This window comes from Arachis ipaensis, chromosome B8, assembly GCF_059453495.1.
Source record: "Arachis ipaensis isolate K30076 ecotype BB chromosome B8, ASM5945349v1, whole genome shotgun sequence".
In the NCBI taxonomy this organism is placed as follows: domain Eukaryota; kingdom Viridiplantae; phylum Streptophyta; class Magnoliopsida; order Fabales; family Fabaceae; genus Arachis; species Arachis ipaensis.
Window position 1 is genome coordinate 53,588,978 of NC_142443.1, and position 17,254 is coordinate 53,606,231.

Consider the following 17,254-nt stretch of genomic DNA (forward strand, 5'->3'; position numbering starts at 1 on the left):
CGGTCTGCCAGTTGTAGGGCTATTTTTGTTGGTTTAGCCTCCTCAATTTTCATCTTTCTCATCATAGCTACTGACATCAAATTGATGCTGGCCCCTAAGTCACAAAGAGCCTTCTCTACTGTGATTTCTCCTATAATACAAGGGATCTGAAAACTCCCAGGATCCTTCAGTTTCTGGGGTAGTTTATGCTGAATGATAGCACTACACTCTTCGGTTAGTATCACAGTCTCATTGTTCTTCCAGCTTCTCTTCTTAGTCATTAGCTCCTTCAAAAACTTGGCATAGAGTGGCATTTGTTCTATGGCTTCAGCAAAGGGTATGTTGATTTGTAGTTTCTTGAAGATTTCTAAAAATCTCAAGAACTGGTTGTCATCTTCTTTTTTCTTCAATAGCTGGGGATATGGAGCTCTTGAGATGTTCAGTTGTGGCATCCCTTTTTGTTTCTGCGGACTTGGCGTGGGAGGTTGAACTCCATCTTGCTCTTCTCCCTTTTCATTTGAGCCTTCTTCTTGTGGTTTTTGGGGCAGTTCCTTCAGTTCCTTCCCACTCCTAAGTGTGATAGCTTGACACTCCTCCCTTTTGCTTGAATTGGCATCATAGCAAAGGTTGTGGTTAGGAAGCTGCTTAAATAGATAGCTGATTTGTGTCTCTAGTTTCTTGATGGCAGTATTTTGATTCTGCATGTTTGACTGCACTTCCTCTCTGAATGCTTTACTGTTTCGAATGTCTTTGCATACTCCTTCAATTAAGGTTTCGATCTTAGAGAGCTTGTCATCAATTGATGGGTGATTCGGAGTAGATGTGCTGTTTTGGTTTTGATAAGCGTGTGGAGAAGTGTTGTTGTGGGGGTGTTGAGATGTCCTCTGTGTGAATTGCTGGTGAGCTGCATTGTTGTTGGAGTTGTAACGTCTCTGGTCTTGTTTTTGATCTTGCTCACTTCCCCACCCAAAGTTTGGGTGGTTTCTCCACCCAGGGTTGTAGGTTTTGGAGTATGGATCATAGTTTTTCCTTGGTGAATTCCCAATGTAGTTGGCTTACTCCTGACTATCCTCTGCTTCTTCATTCACTCCTTCTTGGGTTGTTGATGAAGTTGAGATTGCTACTACTTGGTTCCTCTCCATCTTCTTGGTGAGGTCAGCCAGCTGCTGGGTAATGAGCTTGTTTTGGGCCAACAGAGCATCTACATTGTTTAGCTCCATTACTCCTCTTGTGTTTCCTTTTTCGGAAGCATAGAAGTAGTCGTTCTCTGCTACTGTTTCAATAACATCTATGGCTTCCTCAATAGTCTTCTTCTTGTTCAAAGATCCTCCGGATGAATGGTCTACAGCCTTCTTTGACTCATAAGAGAGCCCTTCATAGAAAATGTGCAGCTGCACCCATTCGTTGAACATATCTGGTGGGCACCTCCTTGTTAGATCTTTAAACCTCTCCCATGCTTCATATAGAGTCTCACCATCTTGTTGCCTGAAAGTTTGGACCTTAGCTCTCAGCCTATTGATTCGTTGAGGAGGGTAAAATCTTGCTAAGAATTTGTTCACCACGTCTTCCCAAGTTGTCAAGCTTTCCCTTGGGAAAGATTCCAGCCACTTGGCTGCTTTGTCCCTAAGTGAGAATGGAAACAAGAGCAGTCTATAGGTGTCAGGATGAACACCATTAAACTTCACTATGTTACATATTCTCAGGAAGGTGGTCAAATGTTGATTGGGGTCTTCTTGAACACCTCCTCCAAACGAACAGTTGTTCTGAACAAGGGTGATGAGCTGTGGTTTAAGTTCAAAGTTGTTGGCATGGATTGTTGGCTTTTGGATGCTACTTCCACAATTGCCTGGGTTTGGATTGATGTAAGAGCCCAAAACTCTTCTATCCTCCCCAGCATGATTCGCTCTACCTCCTCCCCCATGGTTGTGATCCTCTTCTTCATGATGGTTTTCCATGTTGTCTTCCATGTTTGGTTCAAAGAATTCCTTTTCTTCCTCAGCACCAACCACTTTCTTTCCTCTTGCCTCCCTCCTTAATCTAAGGAAGGTCCTCTCAGGTTCAGAATCGAAGGAAGTTGAAGCCCCGCTTCTTCTCCCTGTCATACAACCATCAAGTGTAAGCAAGAAAAGATAGGTGCAGAGAGTATTTTTTTTTTTTGTCAGAATTACAGTTAGTTGTGGGTGATGCAATATATCAAACAGTTAGTGGGTTAGCAAACAGAATTGAAAATAACAAAGAAAAACAAAAGAGTAGAGGGGGAAGGGAAGAAGTTTAACTAAAACAGAATGTAAATCACTCAAACAAAAAATGAAATTCACAAAGTAAAAATGCTCAATCTAGTGATCTTCCAATTTAATCATTGTTGATGTACAATCAATCCCCGGCAATGGCGCCATAAACTTGATGCGGGTGGAAACTGTCTCTCAACAAATTTTCTTCGGCAAGTGTACCGAATTTGTCGTCAAGTAAAAACTCACAATAGAGTGAGGTCGAATCCCACAGGGATTGATTGATCAAGCAACTTTAATTACAAGAATGTTCTACTTGAGCGAATCTAGAATTTGAGTTGAGAGTTGTAGAAAATAAAATGGTGGGAATGTAAATAACAGAAAAGTAAATGCTAGAATTAAAGGACTGGAAGTAAATGACTGAAAATATATTACAGAATTGTAAATGGAAATGGGGGATTTGCTCATAAAAGTAAATGGTTGAAATTAAAGAGAATAGGTAAGATCAGAGATGGGGAGTTCATTGGGCTTAGGAGATGTTGCAATTCTCCGGATCAAATTCATTTTCATCTCTTCCTCAATCAATGCACTCATTGATCTCCTTGGCAATCTTAATTGATTGAATTACAATTTCTTGCAATTTAATCTCTCAAATCTTGATCAATAGCCAATTCCTTGGTCAATTGCTCATGAGAAGAGATGAAGTATGGTCACTGATTATACCACATGCATTTCCCAAATCAAGTATTGAGAGGGTTATGGTCACATACCAATCCAAACCCAATTTGGTCCAGCATAAGAAAGCATTTCTAGCTTGATCTCTTCATTCCTCTTTCAAGGTTCAGAAGAGATCCAAGTTTGAATAGCTTCTTTTCCAAGATAACTACTCAATTGGATGAAGATCGAAAGCTTTCAAGTAAAATCAAGAGAAAAGATAGAAGAAGAATAATGAAAATTAGTATTGATCCATCAAATTACAACAGAGCTCCCTAACCCAATGAAAGGGGTTTAGTTGTTCATAGCTCTAGAAAATGAAAACAAATATGGAGAATACATCATAACACTAGAATTTGCAGAGAAGGTAAAATACAGAGAGTAGTTCTCTTTTCCAACTTTTCAGAACTCTTCAACAATTCAAAGCTACTCCTATATATACTACTTCTCTCAGCTTCTAGTTGGCTCTTCAAGTCTTGGGCCTTTGGATCTTGAGTTTGAAGCAGTTCTCTTCTTCATTTGGGCTTGGCTTTACTTGTAGAGAGAAAATGTGAAGTGGGTAGAGACTTTAGCTCAGGACGTTAGGGGTGTTAACGTTTAGTGAAAATATAAGTTCGAGAACGTTAGTGACAATCAACTTTCTCACTAACGTTACTAAGTAAAAGCCACGTTAACTTCAACGTTAGTGGCATAAACGTTGCCACTAACGTTGCCTCTAAGTCCTTCGCACACGTTATTGAGACTTAACATTTCCAATAACTTTGAAAAGCCCCCTTTGTTCCCACGTTAGAGCCCACGTTAACTTAGTTAACGTGGCTCTTTAACGTGGGCTTGCCATCCTTCGAGAATGTTAGTGACACTCAACATTGTCACTAACGTTCCAAGGTGCCCCTATATCTCACGTTAGAGTCCACGTTAATTAGGTTAACGTGGCTTCTAACGTGGCCATGCTTAGCCATCCCCAACGTTAGTGACAATGTTGAGTGTCACTAACGTTGGCCATTCTTTCACTCATCAACGTTAGCTTCCACGTTAACTTACACGTTAACTAAGTTAACGTGGAAGTTAGCTTCCACGTTAACTAAGTTAACGTGGAAGTTAACGTGGCTCCTTGGGGGGTTGTGTGGTTGCTTCCAACGTTAGTGACAATGTTGGGTGTCACTAACGTTGTCGACCACTCTTGCTTCTTACGTTAGCTCCCACGTTAACCAAGTTAACGTGGGAGTTAACGTGGTATGTTTCTCCTTAGGCCAACGTTAGTGACAATGTTGAATGTCACTAACGTTGGCGTTTCTCCCCTTTTTTAACGTTAGAGGCCATGTTAACTAAGTTAACGTGGACTCTAACATGGCCACTTATGAGCATTTGCCAACGTTAGTGACAATGTTAAGTGTCCCTAACATTGGCTCAACTTCCCTTCTCCACGTTAGAGTTCACGTTAACTTAGTTAACGTGACTCTTAACGTGGTCAATGATGGCTTTGAGAGCGTTATTGGCAATCACTTTTCTCATTAACTTTGCAAGTTACCTCCCATTCCTTGCTTCCTTTGGTCCTGAAATCAAGCAATAGAGCGCATCAAAGTTCTAGTCCAAGTCATGGGCAATGCAACATACAATTTGTCACTAAACTTATGCAAAATCTTCATGAAATAATGTAAAATGCACAATGTATGCTTGAATCAAGGTGTAAGTGAATATCTACCCAAAACTAGCTTTTTTCCTAAGGAAATGCATGAAACTAACCTAAAAACAGTAAAGAAAAGGTCAGTGAAACTGGCCAAGATGCCCTGGCATCAATGCAACATCTCCTAAGCCCAATGAATCCCCATTTCTGATCTTACCCATTCTCCTTAATTTCTGCAATTTACTTTTATGAGCATCTTCCCCATTCCCATTTAAGATTCTGCAATTTACTTTCCGTCATTTACATTCAGCTCTTTATTTCCAGTAATTTACATTTTCTGCTATTTACTTTCCCGCCATTTAATTTCCTGCAACTCTCAAACCAAATTCTGCTTCGCTCAACTAGAACATTCCTCTAATTAAAGTTGCTTGACCAATCAATCCCTATGGGATTCGACCTCACTCTATTGTGAGTTTTTACTTGACGACAATTCGGTATACTTGCCAAAGGAAAATTGTTGAGAGACAAGTTTCCATTCTATCATGCGTACGCATAGAGGTGTGCGTACACACAGGGAGTAAAAATTTCCATTCTGTTCATACGCACGATGCGTGAAAATGTCCTCAACAGAATGCACCTTCCAACATGTGCGTGCACACAAGGTTGTGCGTGCGCACAGCTTGCAAAACTTCGTTGGTTGTGTGTACGCTCAGAGTGTGCTAGCACTCCCAACAGCAGCCATATCCCCTTGTGTGCGTGTGCACAAGGCTGTGCGTGTTGCACACTGTCAAAAATACACAGTGTGTGACAAACCAGAAATCACAAATTCTGCAGCATTCACAGAATTTAGATTTCAGACACCAACTTGCAACGATCATATCTTTCTATACAACATTTGGATATGATAAAAAATTCATCCCATTTCACAAACTGTAGCTCAAGATATGATCCGATAAAGTTCATCAAAAATCCAGTTTTACAAAAGTTCACTAATTTCTCAATTTACCAAAATTTTCAACCAAAACCACATCAACTTCAACTCACATCAGTTCTTACCATGTGTCTCACATTCCACCACCCATATTATAAAATTCTCAAACCCGATTATCAATTATATCGCTTTAAACCATTTTTCACATAACAAACTCATCAATCATCATTCTATTACCACTAATCATGAGAAATCAACTTCAAGTTCAACATCCAACATCATTTATCAACATCAATACCAACTTCCATCAAAATAACCCAAAATCATCAAATCATCATACATCATCATTCAACAAATTCAACAACCAATTTAATTCAATCCTATCCTATGGGTCACTAGCCTAAGTGTCCAGAAATATTATATATTACATAGAGAAAACCGAAACCATACCTTGGCCAATTCCCAATATGCACTAAATCACCAAATTGACTCCACCAAGTTTCCACAAGCTCTCTCAAACTCAATCAAGCTAGCAAGTCCACTTTCAAGTTATTCAAGTCACCAACATTCTCCATACAACACCAATTCAAGCTATATACACATAATTCATAACTAAATCAACCTAGGATTACATCAAAATTGCAATTTCACAAGGGTTCAGAATAAACTCACCTTATTCAAGATTGATTGGGTTAAACCTGATGCGTGCATAAACTTGTTATGCTACGATTTAGGAAATTGCACGATCGGCAAAATTCCTTCCGGCAAGTGCACCGGTTATCGTCAAGTAAAAACTCACAATAGAGTGAGGTCGAATCCCACAAGGATTGGTTGAGTGAGCAATTCGGATTAGAAGTGTGTTCTAGTTGAGCGGAATCAAGATTTAGATGAGAATTGCGGAATGTAAAATTGGCGGGAAAAGTAAATGACAAGAAATTGAAATGGCGGAATCTTAAATTGCATGAATTAAAGAGCAGAAGCTAAATTGCTGAAATTAAAAGGGAATGGGGGTGATTGCATGAATTGAGTTGCAGAATGTAAAGAGAAAGTGGAAATCAAAAATGGGGAATTCATTGGGTGTTAGGAGATATTGAGATCTCCGAATCAAAACATGTTTATCTCTTCCTCAACCAATGCGTTCATTGAATTTTGCTTGGCAATCTAATATGATTGGATTCCAATCCCTTGGCTCACCAATTCTCTCTAAAAACAAACAAATTCCCAATCCCTTGGTTTAAATGTTCATAAGAAGAGATGATGCTCGATCACTGATTATACCACACAGTTTCATGAACCACAATTTGGTAGGATTACATGTCACAATATCCATCCAAACCCCAATCCAATTCACTGTGAGAAAGCTTCTCTAGCATGAATCCTCCATTCCTTTCCCAAGGTTCCGAAGGATTCCAATTATGGGTAGTTTCTTTCCCAAGACAACTACCCAATGGAATTAGATCGAGAAGCTTTCTAACAAAATTCAAGAGAAAAGATTGAAGAAGAAGATAAACTATTATTGATTCATTGAATTACAATAGAGCTCCCTAACCCAATGAAAGGGGTTTAGTGAGTCATAGCTCTGAATTCAACTACAAAGATATGAAAACTAGCTAAATGAAAAGGTAAAAGTTTCAGTGCCCATCTAACTTAAATTCTATCCTATTTATACACTTTCTATATTGAGCTTCTGTTGTGTTTCTTGGGCTTTGAGGCTTCTCCCTGCTTTCCTTTTGCCTTGGGTTTATGATCCATAATCTTGATGAGGCTGTTGATCCAAATTCTATAACATTCATTGAGCCAACTTAGTGATAATCAAATAATGACACATGACTCAATAAATTGAAATTTCAGACTCATCAATCCTTCAGGCCCAATCCCATAAACCATGATATTCAATTGGGTTTCATACCAGAGTAAGTTTAAGTTAATGTTTGTGCTCAAATACTAACTTAAACCGCAATATTTTTGGCCCAGAAACCTTTTCCAAGAGTGGCGTTTAAGTTGCAGTTTAAGCTTAAACTGCAGCTTAAACGCCAGACACTTCCAGTGATGCCTTTTGTGGAAGCACGTTTAAGCTTCAGTTTAAGGTTAAACTGAAGCTTAAACGTGGAAATGGAAGAAGGCAGCCCTGGAGGGTAATATAGTCGAACACGTTTAAGCTTCAGTTTAAGGTTAAACTGAAGCTTAAACGTGGAAATAGAAAAGGCAGCCCTGGAGGTCGAACACGTTTAAGCTCCAGTTTAAGGTTAAACTGGAGCTTAAACGTGGAAATGGAAGAAGGCATCCTGGAGGTCGAACACGTTTAAGCTCCAGTTTAAGGTTAAACTGGAGCTTAAACGTGGAAGCTGAGAAAGGTAGCCCTGGAGGTCGAACACGTTTAAGCTCCAGTTTAAGGTTAAACTGGAGCTTAAACGTGGAAGCTTAGAAGGTAGCCCTGGAGGTGTCGAACACGTTTAAGCTCCAGTTTAAGGTTAAACTGGAGCTTAAACGTGGAAATGGAGAAAGCAACCCTGGAGGAGAAACTTGGTCGAACACGTTTAAGCTCCAGTTTAAGGTCAAACTGGAGCTTAAACGTGGAAATGGCTCCCTGGTGCTTTTCCCCTTTCTGGCGTTTAACCTCCAGTTTAAGGTTAAACTGGAGGTTAAACGTGGAAATGCTTCTTTGGTTAGACTTTCATTCTGGCGTTTAACCTCCAGTTTAAGGTTAAACTGGAGGTTAAACTTCAATTCCAGCATTTCTTAGCCTTCCTGATTCTGGCGTTTAAGCTCCAGTTTAGGCTTAAACTGGAACTTAAACTCCACATGTGATATTCAAGCTTCCTTTATTGATTTTGTTGCTTCCTTGCTTAGCCTCTTCTTCCCTGAAATCATCCAAACAATTGCATCAAAGTCTTGCAAAATTTCATGAGAAATCTTCCATTCATAGCATTCAAGTAATATAACTAAAACTCATGGATTTTGCATTAAAATCATACTGTTTGGATGGTTCATTGCTTTGTTATTCATTTAACCATTCTTGGTTACTTTAAGCTCAAGAAAATGCATAAAACAACTAAAACTAACAGAAAAATGCTACTGAAACTAGCCTAAGATGCCTTGGCATCACAACACCAAACTTAATACTTGCTTGTCCCTAAGCAAGTCCTGAGTTATTTGAGAAGAAAGTATGAAACAGAAAGCAATTACATTGGCTATATTAGCAAGCATTTGAAGTTCATCAGAAGGGTTTTATGCAGAAAGTTGCAGCATCACTTTTTCATACTTATCAGGTAGAATTATCACTTTTTCATTGCATCCATCAAACACTGCTATGGCCTCTTGTTATTCTTATGTCCTTGGCACTTTTCTCTTCTTTGTTTTTTCTTTTCTTTTTCTTAGAGCTTCTTTGCTCCTTGTTTGCTTAGTGTCATGTGTTGCACAAGCCTTTGGCATTTTCTTTTTCTTATCAGTGCACTACACATATCCACTTTAGGCATTTTGGTTCACATTTCTTCTTGAGACATTGGTGCCCAGCACCTCTTTGTGTGACTAAATGTTTTGTATTTAGGTTGCTCTTGATAATGGACTTTTGGTTGATAATCCCGGGTTAGTTAACCCAAGTTACCAAGTGTTGAAACACTCCTCAGAACCTATTCATCCAAGCATATCCTTAATACATAAACACCACAGGCATTTGTCTCAGAAGTTCAAACCATTGGTGCCTAGCTTCTTTTCTCAATTTTTTTGCTTTTTGGTTGCCCTTTTTCAGTGGCTTTTTCTTCTTCTTTTTCTTTCTTTTTCATGGCCAAAGACATTTATTCATCAAGATCCATAGACAGTTTTCAATTTCTATACAAAAAAATGATAATTCTACACTCTATTTCCAGTGATCTGACTTAAACAATCAAGCATACATACCACCACTTAATTCTACTTGATTTGTCACTAATTGAGCCAAGTTACTTTTGTTCAAACTTTTCTTTTATTTTTGGAAACAGAACAAGCATGGCAAGCACTTGTTTAAGAAGGTGAGGTTATATCCAAACATCTAGGCATTCACTTTATTCAAAGCAATAAACAGACAAATATACTAAAAACTTCACATTCCAGAAAGATTCAACATTTACAGTTTAAACCAGAACAAGCATGCTTTTGTTTGCCCTTTTTAAAGAATTATCAAGGAACAATACCACCTTGTGAAATTCCTTGTTTTCTCTTTGTTGCCAGGAAACACTTTGATTTCTCCTTCTTCTCCTAATTGTTGCTTCATGTTTTAAGATCCTTGTTTCCTTTCCTGCAAAGAGTGATGAAGTTGCTTGCTTCTCAAGCACTTGAGTGGTTAGCTCAACTATGTGTGGGTAGGTATCTGAGTCTTAAGTTGGTGTGTGAACACCAAACTTAGTCTCCCACTTACTTCTCTGTTCTTTGAATCCTTGAGTTCTCTTTGGAATGAAATTGCTGCTAAGGGTTTTAAGCATTTCTGTGACTGCTTAGAATGGTTGTTCCTTTCATATAATTCAAAGGTTGTTGTGTTCAGTTGATCTTTATGGTGGAACACCAAACTTAGAGTCACACATTCCCCTTTGAATTATTGATCCACGAATTCATTGTTTGGTGTGAAACACCAAACTTAATTCTTTGCAATGCACAGAAACTACTTCACCCTTTTTATTGAAACAAATAAAGAAACAGCAAAAGGGTATTACCTCAGGTTGGGTTGCCTCCCAACAAGCGCTTCTTTAACGTCATTAGCTTGACGGTCAGCTTCCTCAGTTGAGGTGATATTTAACCTTGTCCTTCTCCTCCACATCTCCCAAGTAATGTTTGAGTCTTTGACCGTTCACAATGAAGGTTCGTTGTGACTTTTCTTCCATGATTTCTACTTGTCCATATTGGGAGACCCTGGTGACAAGGAATGGTCCAGACTACCTTGATTTTAGCTTCCCTGGAAATAGCTTCAGCCTAGAATTGTAAAGCAATACTTTTTGTCCTTCTTCAAATTTCCTTGGGGCTATGTTGCTGTCATGCTTCTTCTTTGCTCTTTCTTTATAAATTTTGGCATTCTCATAAGCTTCAGCTCTGAATTCTTCCAACTCTTGGATTTGCAACATCCTTCTTTCTCCAGCAGCTTTGCTATCCAAGTTCAAAAGTTTCAAGGCCCAGTATGCCTTGTGCTCCAACTCCAGTGGCAAATGGCAAGCTTTTCCATATACTAGTTGGAAAGGAGACATTCCAATTGGTGTTTTGAAAGCTGTCCTATATGCCCAAAGAGCATCATCTAGCTTAATCGACCAGTCCTTCCTTGAAGTTCCCACAGTCTTTTCCAGGATTCTTTTGAGTTCTCTGTTAGATATTTCGGCTTGCCCACTTGTCTGTGGATGGTATGGTGTGGCTACCTTGTGTTTGACTCCATATTTTAGAAGCAATGACTCTAATGGTTTGTTGCAGAAGTGGCTTCCTCCATCACTGATGATTGCTCTTGGAACCCCAAAACGGCAAAAAATGTGTTTTCTGAGGAAGTTCATGACTACCTTATTATCATTGGTTGGAGTTGCTATTGCTTCAACCCATTTGGAGACATAGTCTACTGCCACAAGAATGTAATTATTTGAGTATGAGGAGGGAAAGGGTCCCATGAAATCTATCCCCCATACATCAAACAATTCAAGTTCCAGAATGAATTGTTGTGGCATTTCATTTCTTCTTGGCAGGTTCCCCGCTTTCTGGCATTCATGGCAGTGCTTCACTAGTTCCTTTGCATCTTTGAAGATAGTGGGCCAATAAAAACCACACTGCAACACCTTAGCTGCTGTTCTTTCTCCTGCAAAATGTCCTCCATAAGTGGAGCCATGGCAGTCCCATAAGACTTCCCTTCCTTCTTCCTCTGATATGCATCTTCTGAGTATGCCATCGGAACATTTTTTGAACAAGTATGGTTCGTCCCAGATGAAGTATTTGGCATCATTTACCAATTTCTTCCTTTGATGCTTGTTAAATTCCAACGGCAAACTCCCAGTGGCCTTGAAGTTTGCTATGTCTGCAAACCAGGGTGCTTTGTGAATTACCATGAGTTGTTCATCAGGAAAGCACTCATTTATATGTGTGCTTTGTGCGCTTCCTTCTTCACATGGTATCCTTGATAAATGGTCTGCCACCTTGTTCTCTACACCCTTTTTGTCTTTGATTTCAATGTCAAATTCCTGCAACAAAAGAACCCATCTAATAAGTCTTGGTTTGGATTCTTGTTTAGCAAGTAAGTATTTTAAAGCTGAATGATCAGTGAAGACAATGACTTTAGATCCAATGAGATAGGATCTAAATTTGTCAAATGCAAAGACTATTGCCAAGAGTTCTTTTTCAGTGGTAGTGTAATTCCTTTGGTTATCATTCAAGACTTTACTGGCATAATAAATCACATGTACCAAATTGTCTTTCCTTTGTCCTAACACTGCCCCAATAGCAAGGTCTGATGCATCACACATCAGTTCAAAAGGTAAGTTCCAATCAGGTGGGGCAATGATAGGTGCAGAGGAAAGTTTTTGCTTCAAAAGTTCATAGGCTAGCATGCAATTTTTATCAAATACAAAGGGTGTATCAGAGACAAGCAAGTTACTCAAGGGTTTGGCTATTTTAGAAAAGTCTCTAATAAACCTTCTGTAAAAACCAGCGTGTCCCAAAAAACTCCTAACTGCCTTGACATTACTTGGTGAAGGTAATTTTTCAATGAGTTCCACCTTAGCTCTGTCCACCTCAATGCCTCTATTAGAGATTTTGTGGCCAAGGACTATTCCTTCTGTGACCATGAAATGACACTTTTCCCAGTTTAATACTAGGTTAGTCTCTTGGCACCTCTTAAGCACCAAAGCAAGGTGGTGTAGGCAGCTAGGAAAAGAATCTCCAAACACAGAAAAATCGTCCATGAAGACCTCAATAAATTTTTCAATCATGTCCGAAAAGATGGACAGCATGCATCTTTGGAAAGTGGCAGGTGCATTGCACAATCCAAAGGGCATGCGTCTATAAGCAAAAACTCCATATGGACAAACAAATGATGTTTTCTCTTGATCTCTAGGATCAACTACTATCTGATTATAGCCTGAGTATCCATCCAAAAAGCAATAGTAAGCATGTCCTGCAAGCCTTTCAAGCATCTGATCCATGAATGGGAGTGGGAAATGATCTTTTCTGGTGGCTTCATTGAGCTTCCTGTAGTCTATGCACATCCTCCACCCAGTGACGGTTCTTGTGGGTATGAGTTCGTTCTTCTCATTTGGCACCACAGTTATGCCACCTTTCTTGGGAACTACATGGATGGGACTAACCCATGGGCTATCAGAAATGGGGTAGATTACCCCTGCCTGCCATAACTTCATGACTTCCTTTTGTACCACTTCTTTCATGACGGGATTCAATCTTCTCTGAGCTTGAATGGAGGGTCTAGCATCCTCTTCTAACAAGATTTTATGCATGCATATAGATGAACTTATCCCCTTCAAATCGGCTAGGGTCCATCCAATGGCATCTTGATGAGTTTGTAGCACCTTGATCAATTCTTCTTCCTGTTCTTGACTCAGGGTAGAGCTAATGATAACAGGATGACTCTCATCACTACCCAAGTATGCATACTTGAGATTAGGGGGCAATGCTTTGAGCTCAGGTTTTGGTGCTTCCTTCTCTTCTTTCCCTATCTCTGGCATGTTTGGCATGGTTGTTTCAGCAGCCTTGATGTCACTAACTTCTATGTCCTTAGTGAACTCCTCCTCTACCACTTCCTTTGTTGTTTCCTCAAAGGTTTCTTGTACTGCAATGTCCACTACATCCACCCTCATGCATTCCCTTAGTGATTCTGATGGATAGCTCATTGCCTTGAATACGTTAAACACCAATTTCTCATCATGTAGTCTAAGAGTGAGTTCACCCTTTTGTACATCTATGATGGCTCCAGCAGTAGCTAGGAAGGGTCTTCCCAGAATTATTGAAGCTTTGGCTTCTTCCTCCATATCTAACACCACAAAATCAGCAGGAAATATAAAATCTCCCACTTTCACCAACAAATCTTCAACTATCCCATGAGGAAATTTAAAAGTTCGATCTGCCAATTGGAGGGCCATTCTTGTTGGTTTGGCTTCCTCAATCTTCATTCTTCTCATCATTGTTAGAGACATCAAATTGATGCTGGCCCCTAAATCACACAAGGCCTTCTCCACCATGACTTCTCCTATGATGCAGGGGATTTGGAAACTGCCTGGGTCCTTCAATTTCTGAGGCAATTTGTGTTGAATGATGGCACTGCATTCTTCAGTTAACAACACAGTTTCCTCATTTCTCCAGCTTCTCTTCTTGGTCATTAATTCTTTTAAGAATTTTGCATAGAGTGGCATTTGCTCTATTGCCTCAGCAAACGGAATGTTGATTTGGAGCTTCTTGAAAATCTCCAAGAACCTGGAGAATTGACCATCCTTTTCACTTTTCATCAAACGTGAGGATATGGTGCTTTAGGTGTATAAGGCTTCAAGACCTCTTTTTCTTTTTCTTTTGTTGCGGACGGTGTAAAAGATTGTCCTTGTTCCTTGTCTCTCACATGTTCCCTTGCTTCAGCCTCTGTGGTTTCCTTTGAGATCTCCTTTAGATTCTTTCCACTTCTGAGGGTTATGGCCTTACATTCTTCCCTTGCAATAGCCTTGGCAGCATGAGAAACGCTTGTCCCAGGGGTTTGCTTAGACAAATACAAAATTTGATTTTCTAGCTTCTGGATGGCAGCTCCTTGGTTTTGCAGGTTAGAATTTACTTCTTCCTTAAAAGCTTTCAATTCGGTTATGTCTTGACTCATGGTTGCAAGCATTCTTTCTATTCGGTTTAATTGATCTTGAAATTGTTGGTTCGGATTAGGTTGGGTAGGTTGATTATTTTGGCCATGATATGATGGTTGGGAGTAAGTGTTTTGTGTGGCTTGGTATGATCTTTGGTTGGAGTTTTGGTATGTGGAATTGTTATGTTGGTTGTGGTTGTAAGGTTTGTGGTTTTGTGGTTGGGTTTGTTGGTTCCCCCACCCAAAGTTTGGGTGATTTTTCCATCCTGGGTTGTAAGTGTTGGAATGTGGATCATATGATTGCCTTTGTTGGTTTCCCACATAGTTGGCCTCTTCCCAATCACCTCCTTCAATGCTTACTTCCTCTTGATCTTGTGTGTGTATTGCAGCCACTTGCTTTGTTTCTAATTGCCTGGTAAGCTCTGCTAGTTGCTTGGCAAACACCTTGTTTTGGGCTAGAATTGTATCAACATGGTTCAGCTCCATGACTCCCTTAGTGTTGTGCCTCTCTGATGCATAGTAGTACTCATTCTCAGCCACTGTCTCAATCACTTCAATGGCTTCTTCCACAGTCTTTTTCCTGTTCAATGAACCTCCTGATGAATGGTCTACAGCCTTCCTTGATTCATAAGAGAGTCCATCATAGAAAATATGCAATTGCACCCAATCATGGAACATGTCTGGTGGGCATTTCCTTGTCAAATCCTTGAATCTCTCCCATGCCTCGTAGAGAGTTTCACCATCTTGTTGTCTAAAAGTCTGAACCTCAGATCGAAGCCTATTGACCTTTTGTGGGGGGTAGAAACGTGCCAGAAACTTGCTTTCCACCTCATCCCATGTTGTTAGACTCCCCCTTGGGAATGATTCCAGCCACTTAGCTGCTTTGTCCCTAAGTGAAAATGGGAACAAAAGCAGTTTATAGGCATCTTCCTGGACTCCATTGGACTTCACAGTGTCACAAATTCTCAGAAATTTTGTGAGATGTTGGTTGGGATCTTCATTAGCACTCCCACCAAATGAACAATGATTCTCCACAAGTGATATTAGCTGTGGTTTGAGTTCAAAATTGTTGGCCTGAATGGGTGGTTTCTGAATGCTGCTACCACAATTCCCAGAGGTTGGGTTTATGTATGAACTAAGAACCCTCCTCTCAGGAATGGCATTGTTTCCATCAGCTCTCTCATGGTTGTGAACTTCTCTATCCATATTGAGATCTAAAGCTTCCTCAAAATTGTCCTCAGATTCTCCTTCAGATTCCTCTTCTCCCAGTACTCTCTTCCCTCTTGCTTCCCTTCTCAGTCTATGAAGGGTCCTCTCTGGTTTGGTATATGGAGGAGTTGATGTCTCTCCTCTCCTACTTGTCATACAAGAACACAGCACAGGCAACAAACAAGTGAAATACTCTTGGTTAATGGAAGAGTATGGTTAGAGCAATTGAGGAATTAATTCAAACAGTTAGTGAGTCAGTGAGTTAGTTGCTTGAATTTAAAGGCATAAAGAAAGAAAGCATGTAACAGAGTGCAGAAATTGAAATTCAACAAGTAACATGTACTGAATTAATCAAAACAAAAAAAAATGCTCAATCTAGTTAACTTCCAACTTGAGAATTGTCAATCGAAAACCAATCCCCGGCAACGGCGCCATAAACTTGATGCGTGCATAAACTAGTTATGCTACGATTTAGGAAATTGCACGATCGGCAAAATTCCTTCCGGCAAGTGCACCGGTTATCGTCAAGTAAAAACTCACAATAGAGTGAGGTCGAATCCCACAAGGATTGGTTGAGTGAGCAATTCGGATTAGAAGTGTGTTCTAGTTGAGCGGAATCAAGATTTAGATGAGAATTGCGGAATGTAAAATTGGCGGGAAAAGTAAATGACAAGAAATTGAAATGGCGGAATCTTAAATTGCATGAATTAAAGAGCAGAAGCTAAATTGCTGAAATTAAAAGGGAATGGGGGTGATTGCATGAATTGAGTTGCAGAATGTAAAGAGAAAGTGGAAATCAGAAATGGGGAATTCATTGGGTGTTAGGAGATATTGAGATCTCCGAATCAAAACATGTTTATCTCTTCCTCAACCAATGCGTTCATTGAATTTTGCTTGGCAATCTTATATGATTGGATCCCAATCCCTTGGCTCACCAATTCTCTCTAAAAACAAACAAATTCCCAATCCCTTGGTTTAAATGTTCATAAGAAGAGATGATGCTCGATCACTGATTATACCACACAGTTTCATGAACCACAATTTGGTAGGATTACATGTCACAATATCCATCCAAACCCCAATCCAATTCACTGTGAGAAAGCTTCTCTAGCATGAATCCTCCATTCCTTTCCCAAGGTTCCGAAGGATTCCAATTATGGGTAGTTTCTTTCCCAAGACAACTACCCAATGGAATTAGATCGAGAAGCTTTCTAACAAAATTCAAGAGAAAAGATTGAAGAAGAAGATAAACTATTATTGATTCATTGAATTACAATAGAGCTCCCTAACCCAATGAAAGGGGTTTAGTGAGTCATAGCTCTGAATTCAACTACAAAGATATGAAAACTAGCTAAATGAAAAGGTAAAAGTTCCAGTGCCCATCTAACTTAAATTCTATCCTATTTATACACTTTCTATATTGAGCTTCTGTTGTGTTTCTTGGGCTTTGAGGCTTCTCCCTGCTTTCCTTTTGCCTTGGGTTTATGATCCATAATCTTGATGAGGCTGTTGATCCAAATTCTGTAACATTCATTGAGCCAACTTAGTGATAATCAAATAATGACACATGACTCAATAAATTGAAATTTCAGACTCATCAATCCTTCAGGCCCAATCCCATAAACCATGATATTCAATTGGGTTTCATACCAGAGTAAGTTTAAGTTAATGTTTGTGCTCAAATACTAACTTAAACCGCAATATTTTTGGCCCAGAAACCTTTTCCAAGAGTGGCGTTTAAGTTGCAGTTTAAGCTTAAACTGCAGCTTAAACGCCAGACA

The 17,254-nt window shown here is 39.6% G+C and overlaps 2 non-coding genes across 2 annotated transcripts; both read left to right on the top strand.

The window, feature by feature from the left end:
- Positions 1-1,386: 1,386 nt before the first annotated feature.
- LOC148548121 (small nucleolar RNA R71) lies at positions 1,387-1,493 on the top strand. Its single transcript, XR_015897914.1, has one exon. It is a non-coding gene; the product is annotated as a small nucleolar RNA R71 (small nucleolar RNA).
- A 13,447-nt stretch (positions 1,494-14,940) lies between these two features.
- LOC148548122 (small nucleolar RNA R71) lies at positions 14,941-15,044 on the top strand. Its single transcript, XR_015898203.1, has one exon. It is a non-coding gene; the product is annotated as a small nucleolar RNA R71 (small nucleolar RNA).
- The last annotated feature ends 2,210 nt before the right edge of the window (positions 15,045-17,254 follow it).